Below are 16319 nucleotides of genomic sequence, written 5' to 3' on the forward strand. Positions count from 1 at the left end.
ATTTCTTAGTTTTTAAATTAATAAATACATTTTTTAAAAAGTGGTTGTTCAACTGGATTAGGCGATGACATGTCTCCATCCATTTAGGTCGGTCTTGATTGGTTTACTGGAGCCCTATAAAAGAGGAAACATTTTGGAGAATGAGAGATTCAGAGACAACAGAGCAGAATGACATAGCCATGAGAAGAGTCCACCAGCCAGTGACCTTTGGAGATGAAGAAGGAAAATGTCTCCCGGGGAGCTTCATGAAACCGGAAACCAGGAGAAGAAGCCAGCAGATGATGCCATGTTCGCCATGTACCCTTCCAGATGAGAAAGGAACCCTGTGTTCACCATGTGCCTTTCCAGATGAGAGAGAAACTCTGTGTTCACCATGTGCATTCTCGCTTGAGAGAGAAACCCTGAATTTCATCAGCTTTCTTGAACCAAGGTATCTTTCCCTGGATGCTTTTGATTGGATGTTTCTATAGACTTGGTTTAATTGGGACATTTTCTCAGCCTTAGAACTGTAAACTAGCAACTTATTAAATTTCCATTTTTAAAAGCCATTCTGTTTCTGATATATTGCATTCTGGCAGCTAGCAACTAGAACAATAGTTAAAATGAATAACTTAATGGGTGTATTTAACAACCAAGTAGTCACAGCTAAGGAAACCATTTATGAACTGGAAAAAGAGTTCAGAGGAAAATATCCAAGAATAATCAAGGGAAGATAAAAGAATGTAAAATAGAGAGTTAAGACATATAGAAGATAGGGTCAAACATTCTTACATGTAGTTTAATATATGTTTCTCAGTTTCTCAGGAGTGCAGAAAAAAGAACAGGGGAGATGTAAGATTTGAAAAAATAATGCTTGTGAATTTTCTAAAAAACACAAAATCCTAGTCCAAGCTAATGGAAAGGGTGTATGTATATATCTATACTTACAAAAAGAAGGGGAAGAAGAAACGAGGAAATAGGGATATAAGAAGCACAATGATCTAGAACAAAAAGAAATCACCCTGTAAGATATCCTGTATACTATATATCAGTAATTGGACTAAATCTAAATCGATTAACTTATCTAATTAAAAAATGATTTTCCTACTAGATTTATATATATATATATGGTTATATAGGTTGCTTACAACACATATACAGAAATTAAAATAAAACAAAAAAGTTGACTTAAAAGAATAGAAAAAGATGTAGTTTTCACAAATCGACCAAAAAACACTAGGTAGGGTATCAGAAAATAAACTTTAAGATAGAGGACACAATTTCAATAAATATGTAAAAGTTATAATGACAAAGTTTTCCATTTACTAGTAAAATGTAAAATTATAAATTTAAATGCACTTAATAATATGGGCATGAAAAATAGATAACAGAATCTAATTCGGTAATAATTATGTCCATTATCATAATGACCATTGGGATATTTACCCAACACTCCAAGTATCAGGTAGAACAAGGAGAGGAAAACATAGTAAGAAATGGGAAATGTAAACACTTTCAGTAGCCAACCTAATGGAGATTTATACAACATCACAACTAACAAGTGCTCAATACACATTATTTTCAAGCATACATAAAACATGTAAATGAATTAACAAAGGCTGGATCATACATTTTAATGAATTGAAATTATACAAAATAAATATTCCTTGACCACAATGCAATGAAGCTAGTATCTCTTTGTCCAGTTTTCCTGAAAATCAGAGCTAGAGGCAATGATCAAGTACTTATCCTGAAACAGGAGATATATTCACGGTAGCTGAATGAGATAGAAATCAATGGAAACTATTAAAGGCATTGTGTTACTGTGCAGGCTACTACTTTATGAAAAGCTTCAAAGATCAATCACATCACTGAATAACTTTATCTTCTCTGCCACAAGAGATAGCTCTAAAGGGTCCACAGAGCAATCTATGGAAAGAGAGGAAAAGGTTTTCATCTTTCTGGCTCCCTGTATATTGTTTCCTATTAGTGACATTATATATATTACCACACATTTAACTCATCAATCAATATGTGCTTAGACTTAACCAACTGGAGACAGTTGGTGTTGAAGATGGGTCCTGAGAAGGACACACATTATCTTATGATGTACTTTCATCATATAAATCTTTATGAGGTCACCAGGCAAGGAGAAGATAGTCTCTTCTTGCACTAGGACAAGAGGCGGCTTCTCCATTAAGGAAGTACTCAAAGTGAAATGAAAGGATGAAGTTTATCGGGTTTGCTATTCCAAATGTCCCCATCCCAGGTCTCAGTGTACCAGTGTTTCCTTTTCTGGGTTCTGATTTTTTTTCTGGATTCTGATTTTGATGCAAGAGTTCTAGGGCATTTGTGTAAATTCGTCTTTTCTACAGTTTGGAAACCCGTAAAACCAGATCATGGGCTTCACTTTCAAAGTCTACTCTATAATAAGAGATAAGTTCTTAAAAGTTTCCATAGAGAATTTCTGGTTTTCATTGTAAGTCTATCATTTTACTTTAGCAAAATTTCATCCCCTGAAAGGTAAGAAAAACTTCTAGGTGAGATGCTTTTCCACCTTTGGTAGAGGAGGAGTTGAGTTTGAGGACTTTCAAAAGAAAGGCTATGCTGGTTCTATGTCCATTTAATAGATGAGGTCATAAGACCAAGAAAGGAATAGTAGTTTGCTCACTCAGTGGGAATGGCAGAGTCATGATGAGAACCAGGAATACTCCCGATTCTGGATTGGGTACCTCACACTGAAAAGTCAAATTTCATAGCAAAAACAGTACCTCCTTCTGACATTCAGCCAGATTCATACCAGGGAAGCTCAGCCTAGGTTGTAGTCTGGATGGGAGACAGAGAAAAAGGGCTATGGGCATTAGCTTAACCAGAGGGCAATGCAAAATCCCCACTTATTCTTTCCCTTTATAACTTTTGCTGGGTCCTCCCTTTGAGTATCTGCTGCACAGACCCCAAATCCTGGAAAGGAACAAAGGTGGTGCTATCCAAGGAGAGTTGCTGCAGAGAACCTGGGGGCTTCAATACAGAGCAGAACTGTGGGGTTGGCTGGGGCTACCTGTAAAATTCCCATTTCCAACTGCCTTAGGAAGTTTTCTAGAAATGGTAGGAAGAGAAGATTCCAGCTGACTAGCTCTATCTCCTTCTCATAAAAGGTCCCATCCTGTCTTTAAGAGTTTCACTAATCAATCATTTGTGCATCTAAAAAATGTATATTAGAATGGCCATCTTGGGTGGGTGGTCTTGGGGAGGGGTGCTGGAGTCCTTGACTACAACTGCCTCCAGAGACTGCAATGTATTGATGATGTATCAAGCCTGGTGTGGGAAGGGAAGCGTCTGAACCAGAAGACTGCCAGGCAAATCCTTTTAATTGTCATTGGCCTAAAAGATCACATACCAGATTTTGGACTTTACATAACTTCTCAATATTGGTCAAAATTCATGCTAATGGAAGACAGCTCCACTGCACTTTGAGGCTGTCTTCCAAACTGCTGGAGCCACAGAGGAAGTAAGATTTTGCACTCCATGGTTTGGCATTACATCTATCTGATATCTTTGGATGGTCAACTCACCAAGGATTGTTTTGGCCTATGGGCATATAGACTATTCAGTCTGAGAGCTTCAAAGCAGACCCAAGTCAGCTGGTAGATTTTAGCAAAGGCTGTGGCAGCAATGTCACCCTGTAGGCGGGCATGTTTTTGCAAGGAAAAATAGATAGGATTTTGGAAAGGTACATGAATTTTGTGTGTGATGAACATGGTAAAAAGTAGAAGTATCTTCATAAACTTGGTTAGAAAGTTTAAAACCAATCCCCAAATGACTATACAAAAAGAATCTGACTTTATTATGTAAAATATGTCTACTCAAAGAAGAAATAATTGAGAAATTAAAAAATCAAGTCATACAATGGGAGATTTTATGCTGTAACATGTATAATCAGAAGTTCAATGCAGAAATGAAGCCCACTTTTTTTTTAAATGGACTTGAGATTTCAATGGGCATTTCACATTACAGAGGATATCTAAATAACAAAGAAATATAGAAAAAGATGTTCAACATCCTCAGTAGCCAGAGAAATTTAAACAAACAAAAAAAAATACAACATGATATACTGTCCAACAACAGAATAGCTGACATTCATAAGACTTACATTACTTAGTAGTCTTAGTGTTGTCATTCACATGGAACTTTTATGCTCTAATGTTGAGAATGTAAAGAGCTACTTTACCACATTGGAAAAGAGTTTAGAAATATCTATCAAATTTGAATATATATGTATCCAATGACTAGTTTGCTTTATATGATTGATTTACTCCAATTGAATAACCATTTTTACTCTTGATGAAAACTTGTGCTCCCTTCCCACATTTGGAATAATGCTGTAAACATTCTTTTAAACGTCTCTACATATCTGCTCAGTAAATGTTAGAAATAGAAATAATTAGCTGTGATCATGATATTCATGATCTTCTGTTTCAGTAGATAAGGCAAAATAAGTGGTGATGCAATCTATACTCCTAATAGGAGTATATGAGAAAACACACTGCATGCATCTATTTATATTATGTTTAAAAAACAGGCTAAGCCAAATGGCAGAATTTAGGTATCTGTATTAGGGAGATAAAACCATAAAGAAGATTTAAATAGTAATTACCATTAAATATCAGAATAATGAGTATCTTCAGGGAGAAAAGGGAGGGCATGATGGAAGTTTTTGGACTGCTGGGAACAATCCCTGTCTTGATCTCGGCTGTGATTACATAAGTATTCATTTCATGATCATTTACTCAGATTCACCTTATAAAGCAATTTTTTATGTGTGCCCATATTAAAACCATTGCAACTCAGTTTTTGTGATTTAGGTTTCCTTTCATTTATATTAAATGAAAAAATCATTGAGAAGATAGAATACTAATTGATCAGAGAAAACTATGTCTAAAAGTATAAAATAAATGGATAGTGCACAAGATAATATTTTCCAAGAGAGAACATTAGACTTTATCTAAGGTAAACGTGTGATTTATCATCTAAACTAGGGTACTTTTTACTCTTACAGGGTGTGTCTATTTAGAATTATTTTCGGAAAACAGACATAAACCCGAATTGTCCCAGTCAAACCAGGAATTATTATCACCCTAGTGATGGCAAAAACGTGAACTTAAAAAATGGTACCGAGTTGCTAAATTCCTTAACAACCTTTTAAATTGTGCAGGCTGGCCCATAAATCTACAACACAGCTGAATAATATAGTCTTAAACACCAGTCATCAAAATTTTACGAATCAGGGTGGGCCATGGTGGCTCAGCAGGCAGAATTCCTGCCTGCCATGCCGGAGACCCAGGTTTGATCCCCGATGCCTGCCCAAGCAAAAAAGAAAAAATTATGAAACAGATATATTGGGCCAATATCTACACTTGTCACTATAAGTATAAAAATAAATAATGCATAAACTTGTCCTTACATATTGTAATATGGTCAAGTAGTAGAGAGAAATACACAAACTAATAATGACAACCCAATCAGATAAATGACATAGCAAGGACATATACAACTGCCATGGGAATTAAGTGGAGGAAGTTACTATTTCGGAGGTTACTATTTTCCAGAAGAAATCCTGAAAAGCTAAAAGTGGAAGTGAAGAGAATATCGTAAAGAAGATGTAATAGTTTGAAAGCTGGATAAAAGCCAGAAAAATATTCTAAACAGAGGGGAGTGGAGTGCTAAATTAGACTACATGAACCACAAATAATTTCCTCCATGAATTGCTTCAATATTGGATCAAATCAATGTGGGAATCTCATATTTAGCAGTTTTACCAAATAAATCACTTGAGTTCTCGTTTGGGCCCGTTTCTTCATGTGTAAAATGAATAAATTAAGTGATCCCACTGGTCTTTTAGCATTAAGTATCATGACTAAGACAGTTTTTTAAAAATTTAGTAATTATGATTACGATACACATTTCGGAGAACCTGAAAATGGAGAAAACACAGGTTGTATAATTAATCAAGATGACTAAGCACATTTTTATTTTGGGCAACCCTAAAGCATATTTTTATTTAAATTTTAAATGTGGTTTGTGTTTCCAATTTGTTTCCAGCTAATACCAGTTAACTAGATATCAGATCTAGCTAACTACACAAGCCAAATCAGATCCTTTTAAAAAAGAGAAAACGTACACAGTTGAGCTGATTCATTACTTCATACATTTTTAAATCTGAATGTGTCTATCCTGAGTTTTTTTTTTGCCAATTAAAATCACATTCTTCCTGTCTTTGCACTGTTTTACCCATAGGAATAACAGCTACCAAATATAGTACAATGATGGTTATTACATGTGATACTTGTCTTTATATAGTGCCTGAATAAATATCTGAGAATAAACTTTTTAGATTTTTTAAATATACAAATAATGGTTATTTTCAAAAATTTTTTTTACTTATTGATTTTCCACTGTTAATAATAATCATATACCCATACAAATTACCTAAAATTTCCCTTTAGATTCAGAGGCTTTTGGCAAATTTTCAATTTTGCAGTGAAGAAATTGATAAAATAAGAGCTTGAGATGCTTTTGAGCACTGGGATTTTGGGTTAAGTTAAAAGAATAATCAAATTTAACTCTATCTGACAAACATTCATTGATTATCAGGACTTCACAAAGCACTGAAGCCATGGGAAACAGAATAAAACTTTCAAAGAGCTAACAATTTACCAAAGCAAACAGAGCTATAAACACAACGCTGTAACAGGAGACAGAATTAAATCACTGCAATAATGCAGATACATGCAAGATACAGCCACAAGCAAAGCATAAACCCACCTGAAAAATGATAACGCCTGTTCGTGTTTGACAGAGAAAAACATCTTAGAACAAAACTTTGAAATTGTTTTGATTACTGATGTGAACAAGGGAAAGGACATTCCAGATAAGTATAACCACATAGCCAAAATCTGGTGGTTTTTCATGGATTGCCCATTGGCTTCACACAGTACTCCTGGTCTTCAGTTTTATCATAAATCCCTCATAGCTCTGTGGCAAACATATTATTCAAGGTAATACCTAAGCATATACTACATAAGAACACATACTGTCAATATCACATCTACTTGATTGAGTCTGGTGGGCACAGTACTCATTGGGACATGTAACAACTTTGCCTACTGAGCATTTTGAATGATAATGGGGCAATACATAATCTTATTTAAACAGCATCATGTTGCTTAAGAATAATAAAGTTAATAGAAGGATAACTGTGGGAAGAAATGTGTAATTTCTAATAGTACAGAGACTCTAATACTCAAAAGTTTGCCACAGGACTTTCACATTCTGCAATGAAAGACAAAGAAACTAGAGCAAATTTTTCTCACTGAGGACAACTAGAACTGAACGAAATAAATAAGACTACTAGCTGAAGCCACTGGAGAGTTAATATAGTAGTCAAGAATTACCAGTTGGAGATTCTGGAGATAATGAAAATCTAGAGTTGGGAACAGGGCTGCTGCTCCATTGGGTTGTTTTCCTGCTATAGAAGGGGCAACTGAGTTGAGAGTTTATGTGTGAAGGAGACAAAACTTGGACCCAGTGAGCACAACAAATCCATCCAGTTGATACCAATGTCAGAAAGCTATATATTGGCTATATATAGGGCACAAACAGAATTTCCTAAAGATTTTCTTCATACTGATTATACATATATTAATGATAAATTTAGAGAGGTGGTTTACTACCAAGAAAAAGAGCAGGATACTACAAGCAACCCATTTGGATTCAAGTTCCATTTCAGATCATTTATAGCTGTGGGAACTTGGTCAAGTTAATTGAATTCTATATGCCTCAATTTCTGAAGTGTAATATGGTGAAACTAATTGTAACTTCCTCATATGTGTATTAAAAGAACCAAGTGCTTAGAAGAGTACCTGGTCAGTATGAAATACATTGTGATATTTTCTGCCAACATTGTTATTAATAAAGTTGTCATTTCTGTGTACTTTATATTTAACGTAATGCTCAAGAAAGTGTTTGGTTTTTTCCTCTCATTATGTCTTCTACCTTGTGGTTTTTATAAACGAATAGTTTTGCTTTATATGCATTAATTTTATCTGGCTAACATATTAAATTCTCATATGGTAGCTTTTGAATTTTGTTGGCTTTCTAATGTTTCCCTGGTATGCAATCATATTATTTGCAATAAGTGATCATTTAATTCTCTCTTTTTCAAATTTTACTCTGTTTTTTTTCTCATATTGTTTTGTCTCATTTCTCCACAAAAAGGTGAAATAATAAACTGTTAATAAAAATAATGAAGATCTTTGTTTTTAGCCAGATTTCAATCATTAATGTCTTTAGTCTTTGCTTACATAATGCTGACTTTTGGTTGAAACAGATTAATTTCATAATGTTAACAACGATCCATTCATTATTTCTATGGTATCCATTTCCTTTGTTATTAAATGATTTTAATTAAAATAATAAAAGGGCTGATCTGAATTGAGCTCTTTCTACGTGTCAGGCACTGCACTAAGTGTTTTACATTTATTAACTCATTGATCCACACAACACAAAAACGTATTTTCTAATTATTACCCTCATTTTTCAAGTAAGCAATTTGAGCCATAAAGATGTCAAGTAACTTGTTAATGTTTACATATTTAGCAAATAGTAAATCTGGGAAGTAAACAGAGGCATAAAACTCCCAAGGTGGCATTGTAACCACTGTGCCATATTGCTTCTTGAAATTTTAGTGACACCTTTAATAAAATTGTGCATGTTCCCCTAAGTTTAGTGAGTGTGTTTGATGTGGAATCTTTCCAACAAATGTGTAGCTAAGTTGTCAAAAATGTACTCTTTGTTAATTTATAAATATACTAAAGAGTAGAACACGTCGTATATTTATTTTCAAAATTAAGCTTGGAATTTTGATAATATGTGACACCAAACTTTATTATAACTTAATTTGAATTTAATACAATGAATCAAAATTCTCTAAGAATTTAAAGTTATCTATGTTTTTATTGTTATCATTTCTAAGCTTAAATGAACATATGAGAGATATATAATAGTTCTGTAAGAAATCTCAGAAATTGTAGATGATATAGTAATGAAAGTTAGAGGAGAAGTCAGACATAATCTCTGAAACTAAGTTAGTGAAAATTGAAAGAGGCATATGATTGTAAATTAAAATAAATGAGAAAAGTAAGAAGATTAATGATACAGAAGCACCAACAGTAGATTAGCAAAACAAAACTTTCAACAATATTAAGGAGCTTAAATTCTGAAAATATGTGTTGAATTTGTGAGCATTACATTGCAATGCATGACTCAAGTATTAACACATTAAATAAATTCAGTAAATGGTTTTGTAATGGACAACTTTCACATGTGAAAAGAAAAGCCTACTCTACTGTAAGAGCTACTCAGAGAAGATACACAGGAAGCAGAAATCTATAAATAACATCCTCTAGAGGATAACTCAGTAATGACAATAGTATCAAAAGAAACCACTATTAATCACTTCTTAGAAAAGGCCTTTAGGAATACATGAGTAGATATTTAAAAAGAATTAATGTTTTAAAAAGAACTGTACCATCTGCTGGCAGACTGCATGATATGGCAGTTACAACTATTTATGCAATCAAGGGAAATTTATTAATATATAAAGTACTCATCTTAATTATACAATTGAATGAGTTTGGAAAAATGTATACATACAGGTAAATAAGACTGGAATCAAGAGAGAAATGAAAACCATTTCTATCACTCTACAAAGCTCTCTCATGACCCACCTTCCATATCTGCCTCCCCAAGGCCACTACTGTTTTGATTTATTTCACCAAAAAAATGATAAATTCAAATGTAGTTGTGCCTGTGCTTGAAGTTCATATAAATGGGAGCAGAGAGTATGTACTCTTTTGCGTCTGGCATTAGGCACTAAAAATAGTGTTTATGAGATCCATCTATGCTATTACTTATATTTGTAGCTCACTTCTTTATGTTGTTGAATAATATTATGTTGTATGATATATCACATTTTTTTCTGTTCACCTCTGATGTATATTTGGATTATTTCTAGGTTGGGCAATTATGATTAAAACTGTTATGGGTATTCATGTACAAGCTGTGTGGACTTAGATCTTAATTTCTCTTGGATAAATGCTTAGATGTCACAAGCTTAACTATATAAGAAACTTCCAAGCTGTTGTCCCAAATGATTATGCCATTCTGCTTTACCACTGTTGAGCTTTGGTTCATAAATATGGAATCAATCTCTCCACCTAACACCCTTGGGGAAACTCCATTCAGATTTCTTAGACCCCCTCTATTCAACATTCTCCTCCCTGATAACAATCTCCACAAACTCCAACCTGTTAAAATTACTATTAGGCCAATATTAAACAATACGGACTGGGTTGACCTGTTTGCCAGAAACAATAAACACATTGAAAATCCAACACAATATATATTTCACAATGATTTTCAAGATACTGGACATCAGACAATAAAGGATAACATTCACAAGAGACAAAAAATACAGGAAGCCAGCCCTACGATTTCTCCAGGTTGTTACAAGAAAACATCTACAGGATGATGCAAAGGTAGAAGGAGTCCAGGGAGAGTCCATCACTTTCCCTGAGTTGAAGAGATAGAGTTGGAATCTGTGGAGGAGAGGCAGGTGGATTGGTAGAGGAACGCACTGAAGAGAGAGAAACATATAAATCTACGTATAGGTCCCTTCAGCCAGTATAAAACTATTGGAGGGTGGGCCACAGTAGCAAGAGAACCCAGGTTCGATTCCCAGTGTCTGATAGACAACAAAAGAAAAACTACTGGAAAGAAAAAGGAATGAACAGAACAATTTCTGGATCTCAAACAGAACTAAGAAAAGTTCTGGTTCCCAAAAGCCATAGTGGAAAACCCCATAGCATATAAACACCTAAAAGAGTATTTATAAATGTTCTGCCATGTCAGTGGTGCAAAATGACCCTAGAAAAATAACCCCAATCTAGTCCCACCTAATTTTTAAAAATAGGATGCAAAAGTATAAAACTGCTTACAAGTAGTATAATACCAACCCAAAACAAATCTCAAGAATATTTCTATGAATGCAAAAAGATTTAACATTGAAAGAGGAAAAATTTCACAAAATCTGGCATCTAATAAAAAATTACCAGGCATTCAAATAAAGAGGAAAAATAGGCCAATAGTGAGGGAAAAAAAATCAGTAAACAAACAAAAAATCGGTAAATCAAAACTCATGAGGATTAAAACAGTTATTATAACTGTAATTCATGTTTAAGATTCTGAGGGAAAGATTATGTATTTTTTGTAGAGACCGGGAAGATTTTTTTAAAGGAAAATATAATGTCTAAAGATGAATACAGAAGTACAAGAAGAAAAATACGGTGGGTGAAATTAATGGCAGGTTATACATTGTGGAAGAAATTATTAGCAAACTCAAAGATGGAAACCATTCAAAATGATGCAGACAGAGAAAAAACGGAGCATCAGTGGTTGGTGGAATAACTCTTAAGTGTATTCTGTTTGTCTAATTGGAGTTCAGTAAAAAGGAGGGGAGAAGAAAGTATATTTGAAGATAAAATGGCCAAACATATACCAAATCTGATGAAAAATTTATACTCACATTTCTGAAAAGCTCAGTGAATCTAAAGCACACAAAATATGAAGAAAACTGCAACAAGGTACAGCATCATTTCACTGCCTAAAACCAGACACGAGGCGCAAATCTTTAAAGGAGTTCGAGGAACAAAGACATGCTACTTTCAAACCACAAAGACAAGATTGTCAGCAGACCTTACTTCAAAAACACTGCAAGCCAGAAGACAGTGAAGTGGCATTTTTAAAATACTAAAAGAGAAAAAAAAGCCAGCTTAGAATTCTACACCCCATGAAAATATCTTTCAAAAATGAATGTAAAATAAAGACATTTAAAGACATAAAAATGAAAAGAATTTATCACCAGCAAACCTGAAGTTCAAAAAATGTCAAAGAAAGTATATTAGAAAAATATGACACCAGATGAGGGTCTGGACAGATATAAAGGAGTGAAGTATCTCAGAAATAGTGAGTAAGAACATATATATATTAAGTATACTAAGAAGATGAATTCTAGTTAATACTTATTTATTGTGAAATTTCTCATCTACTTAATAGTAAAATGTATGAAAACAATGAAAGACCAAAAAGTGATAAATGGAAGTGTACATCATTAAGGATGTTATACTATTAGTGAAGTGGTATGATATTACTTGAAGGTAGAACCATAAAGCAACCACTAAATAACTAAACAAAGCACTACAGCTAAGAAGTCAAGAAAGGAAAGAAAATAGATTTATAAAAAATTCTCAATTTATACTAAGGAACACAGGAAAGTAGGAAAAAGAAAACAAATAACAGAGGGAATAAACTGAAGGAAAAGAGTAAGATTATAGATTTAAATAAAGATGTACGAATATTCATACTAAATGTTTTTGGTCTAAATACCTCAATTAAAACAACTTTGAGAAGGAGGACAAAGTTAGAGGAATGTATTATTTGAGTTCAAAACTTTGATAAAGATATAGAAGATAGTGTGATATTGATGTAACAAAGAGATCAATGAAACAGAAAAGAGAACCTATATATAGTGCCAAACCATAAAAGTTCAAAGAAAATTCAGTGCAAAAGGTTAGTCTTTTCAACAAATGATGCTGAAACAACTGGATATACAAATCCCCAAAAAAGAGAACATTGATCCATAATTCTCAACATATACAAAATTAACTTGAAATCATACAAGGACCTAAATATAAAACCTAAAATTATAAAACTTCTTGAATAAAACCTAGGGTAAACTTTGTTCCTTAGGATTAGCAAAGATTTCATAGAAACAATAGAAAAGGACAATTCTTATATGAAAAAATTGGCAAAGTAGACTTTATCAAAATGAAGAACTTCTACTCTTCAAAGAAGTTTGTTAAGAAAATGAAAAGCCAGGCACAGACTGAGAGTAAATATTTACAAAGCATTTATATAAAAATAAAATTATAAAGAACCTTCAAAATTCAACAATAAAAGACAAATACCTCTCCCCAAAGGGTATATTATTTTAACAGATAACACACTGGTGTTATATAAAATTTGTATATGCATTTGCAAATACAATTTGTCATCTATTTAATGTAAGTCTTATCAGTAGGTAGAAACTGAAAATAATTCACTTGCTACATTCTTCTATAGAAGTGCAAGCATACCTACCACAAAATAGCATGAGCTTAAAGAGGAATAGAAAAAAGATAAAATAAAAGTATAAAAAGTATGAAATAAAAAGGTAGGGGAAAAATAGAGGTTGAATCACATCTAAAATGCAAGCTATTATATTCTACAAAAAAATTATAATTCAACTACAAATTTGGCTTCAGGAAAGGATCAGTTTATTTTTGGACAAATACCACCAATTCTCACTTCAACGCCCATGGTAAATATATCTAATTCAGTGCATCATTCCTTTCCACTTGAATATTTATCTGAGAAACGTAGCATAGTACCAGCAGCATTCTTACTGTTAAAAGTTGCATTTCATTTGAATTTTTAAAATTCTATATTAAATCGTACATTCCACTCAAAAAGAAAAGCGTTGTCATTTGTGTCATTTGCCCAATTCAGACTGTCCCTGACATAAACAAAACAAAGCAATATTGCTTTGATGAAATACACCATTATTAAGGAAACATCCTCCCAACTTTTAAATGATAACTTTCATGGGACATTGCTTATGATGTATAGTATTAGCAGCCTAGCAGTGTACAATGCTATAAAAATAATTCTAAACGGGCATGGTCCAGGTATTCAACACTTAGTTGGTCTGGCTTGAATCACTGATAGCTACTGGGATATCTAAAAGGCTTGTGCAGTTGCCAATTCATCTAATGTACTTTCTTCCAAAAATTTTTAATAAATATTTTGTGGCAGAAAACAGGAACAATATTTTTTCCCCTAATAAATTTCTGGAGTGTGACCATGCTATATTTTTTTATTATATGAAGACTTTTATGTTTAACAGAAAATCAAATCAAGTTATTGCTAGGGTTAGCATCCTTTTATTGAAAATAGGAAGCCTGAAAAGCTCAATTGCCTAAAACAGAAGATGAGTACGATAAGTGTCTCTTGATAAGGTCAAGATGCCTTTTAAAATTTCTCTTACACTCACACTGGCAGAACATGTAAAATGTTATTCTGTTTAACGTGGTTAAAATTTTACACATTTTTTTGAAGCTGGTTTAATGCTTTCCAAGATAAAAATCTCAATAAAGCATCCTAGGAAATCTAGGTGAAATGCTACTTACAAACGTAAAACCAAGCAAGTTTCTTATGTAATATAATCTGAGATGATGAGGTAGCTTGTTACATGCTGTTGTTACTTGAAGACCATTTTTTAAAAGGTGGAGGACACCTACCAAAGAGAATAGTTTTAGGTGTATGATAATTGATTCAAAGATAGTTTCTCTGGCAATGGCCATATAGCAGGCTTCTTATTAGTTTAGATCACTTCTGGGAAAGAAATAAATTATATTAATTGTATATAAATTGTTTTTATTAATGATATCTAAAAAAAAATCAAGTACCCAAGCCATCCAAAAATGGTGACAGATATTTAAGAAACAAATTACAAAAAAAGATATCTGAATACCAGATTTCTGACCAGATATTTTTAATTCCTCCTTTCAAAGACTATAGTTCTGACTTGAACCACTGTACATATAATCATGGAGGTTGCCGTTACCAAAATCACAGATCCAAAGGGATTCCATCCACATGGTAGGTATCACAGTGTTATATATTTCATGACAATTTTCAGTTACTACCTATTTCAGAACTCCAGTTTTTTCTCATATTCTCCCTTGTTGAAATACAACTATTTCTCTATTTAAAAAAGTATTTTTATTGACAAATTTTCATACACATGGTCCATACATGGCATAAAATCAATGGCTCATGATATCATCACACAGTTGTGTATTTACCACCGTGATCATGGTTGGAACATTTGCATCACTCCAGAAAAAGAAATAAAAAGAAAAAAAAAATCCCCATATATCCCATACCCCTACCCCTTCCTCTCATTGACCCTCAGTATTTCAATCTATACAATTTTTTTTACCCCTTGTGGTAGCTAGATTCAGGTATCAACTTGGCTGGGTGAAGTTCCTTAGTTTTACTGCTGTGGACATGAGCCAATGGCATGTGAATCTCATCTGTTGTTGATTACATCTGCAGTGGGCTAGGAGGTATGCCTGCTGCATTGAATAATGTTTGATTTAATTGGCTGGTGCTTAAATGAGAGATTCAATGCAGCACAGCCCAAGCAGCTCAGTATACCTCATCTCAGCACTTGTAGCACAGCCCAGGCCTTTGGAGATGCATAAAAATATCACCCTGGGGGAAGTTGTTGGAACCCAGAGGCTTGGAGAGAAGGCCAGCAGAGATCACCCTGTGATTTCCCACGTAAGAAAGAACCTCAGTTGAAAGTCAGCTGCCTTTCCTCTGAAGAACTAACAAAATGAATCCCCTTTTATTAAAAGCCAATCTGTCTCTGGTGTGTTGCATTCCGGCAGCTAGCAAACTAGAACACCCCTTATTTCCTCTATTATTTATTTATTTTTATCCATATTTTTTACTCATTTGTCCATACTCTGGATAAAAGGAGAATCAGACATAAGGTTTTCAGTCACATACTCATATTGTAAAAGCTGTATCGTTATTCAATCAGCTTCAAGAATCAAGGCTACTGTAACACAGCTCAACAGTATCAGGTACTTTCCTCCTGTACAACTATTAAGAGCATTTAATGTAATTCCCAAATCTAGGAAAGTAATGACTATTTTGTGGAATCGATGGGACGGGTAAGAAAAAGACTTTATTTCCCTTTGGATCAAGTCCACGTGACTTTTAAGAAGATGACAACTTCATATGACATAGAGGAACAAACAACATTCCTGCAAGAGAGAATAATTAGATCATTTATACAGAACTACTGATATTGTTCTATGTCAACATCTAGACAAGAATTTTCTAACATATTTCTGACAGACACTGCAGGGTGTATTTTTCTGACTCCTGTAAGAGTCAAAACAAAGAATGATTTGAAAAGATGGAGAACTGTTGATTTTAAGAACTATCTCTAGAAATAAAGGGATAGCCCTGTGTGATGGCTTTGAATTGTGATAGTTTTCCAGAATGAACTTCCATGCATAATTCTGAGTTAGCATGGGCCAAAAAAGACATCATGCAAGAACTTTGGAAGGTAGAAATGATACAGAAGTCATGTTTTTTTAAGCCTGGAG

The sequence above is a fragment of the Tamandua tetradactyla genome, chromosome 3 (assembly GCF_023851605.1).
Source record: "Tamandua tetradactyla isolate mTamTet1 chromosome 3, mTamTet1.pri, whole genome shotgun sequence".
In the NCBI taxonomy this organism is placed as follows: domain Eukaryota; kingdom Metazoa; phylum Chordata; class Mammalia; order Pilosa; family Myrmecophagidae; genus Tamandua; species Tamandua tetradactyla.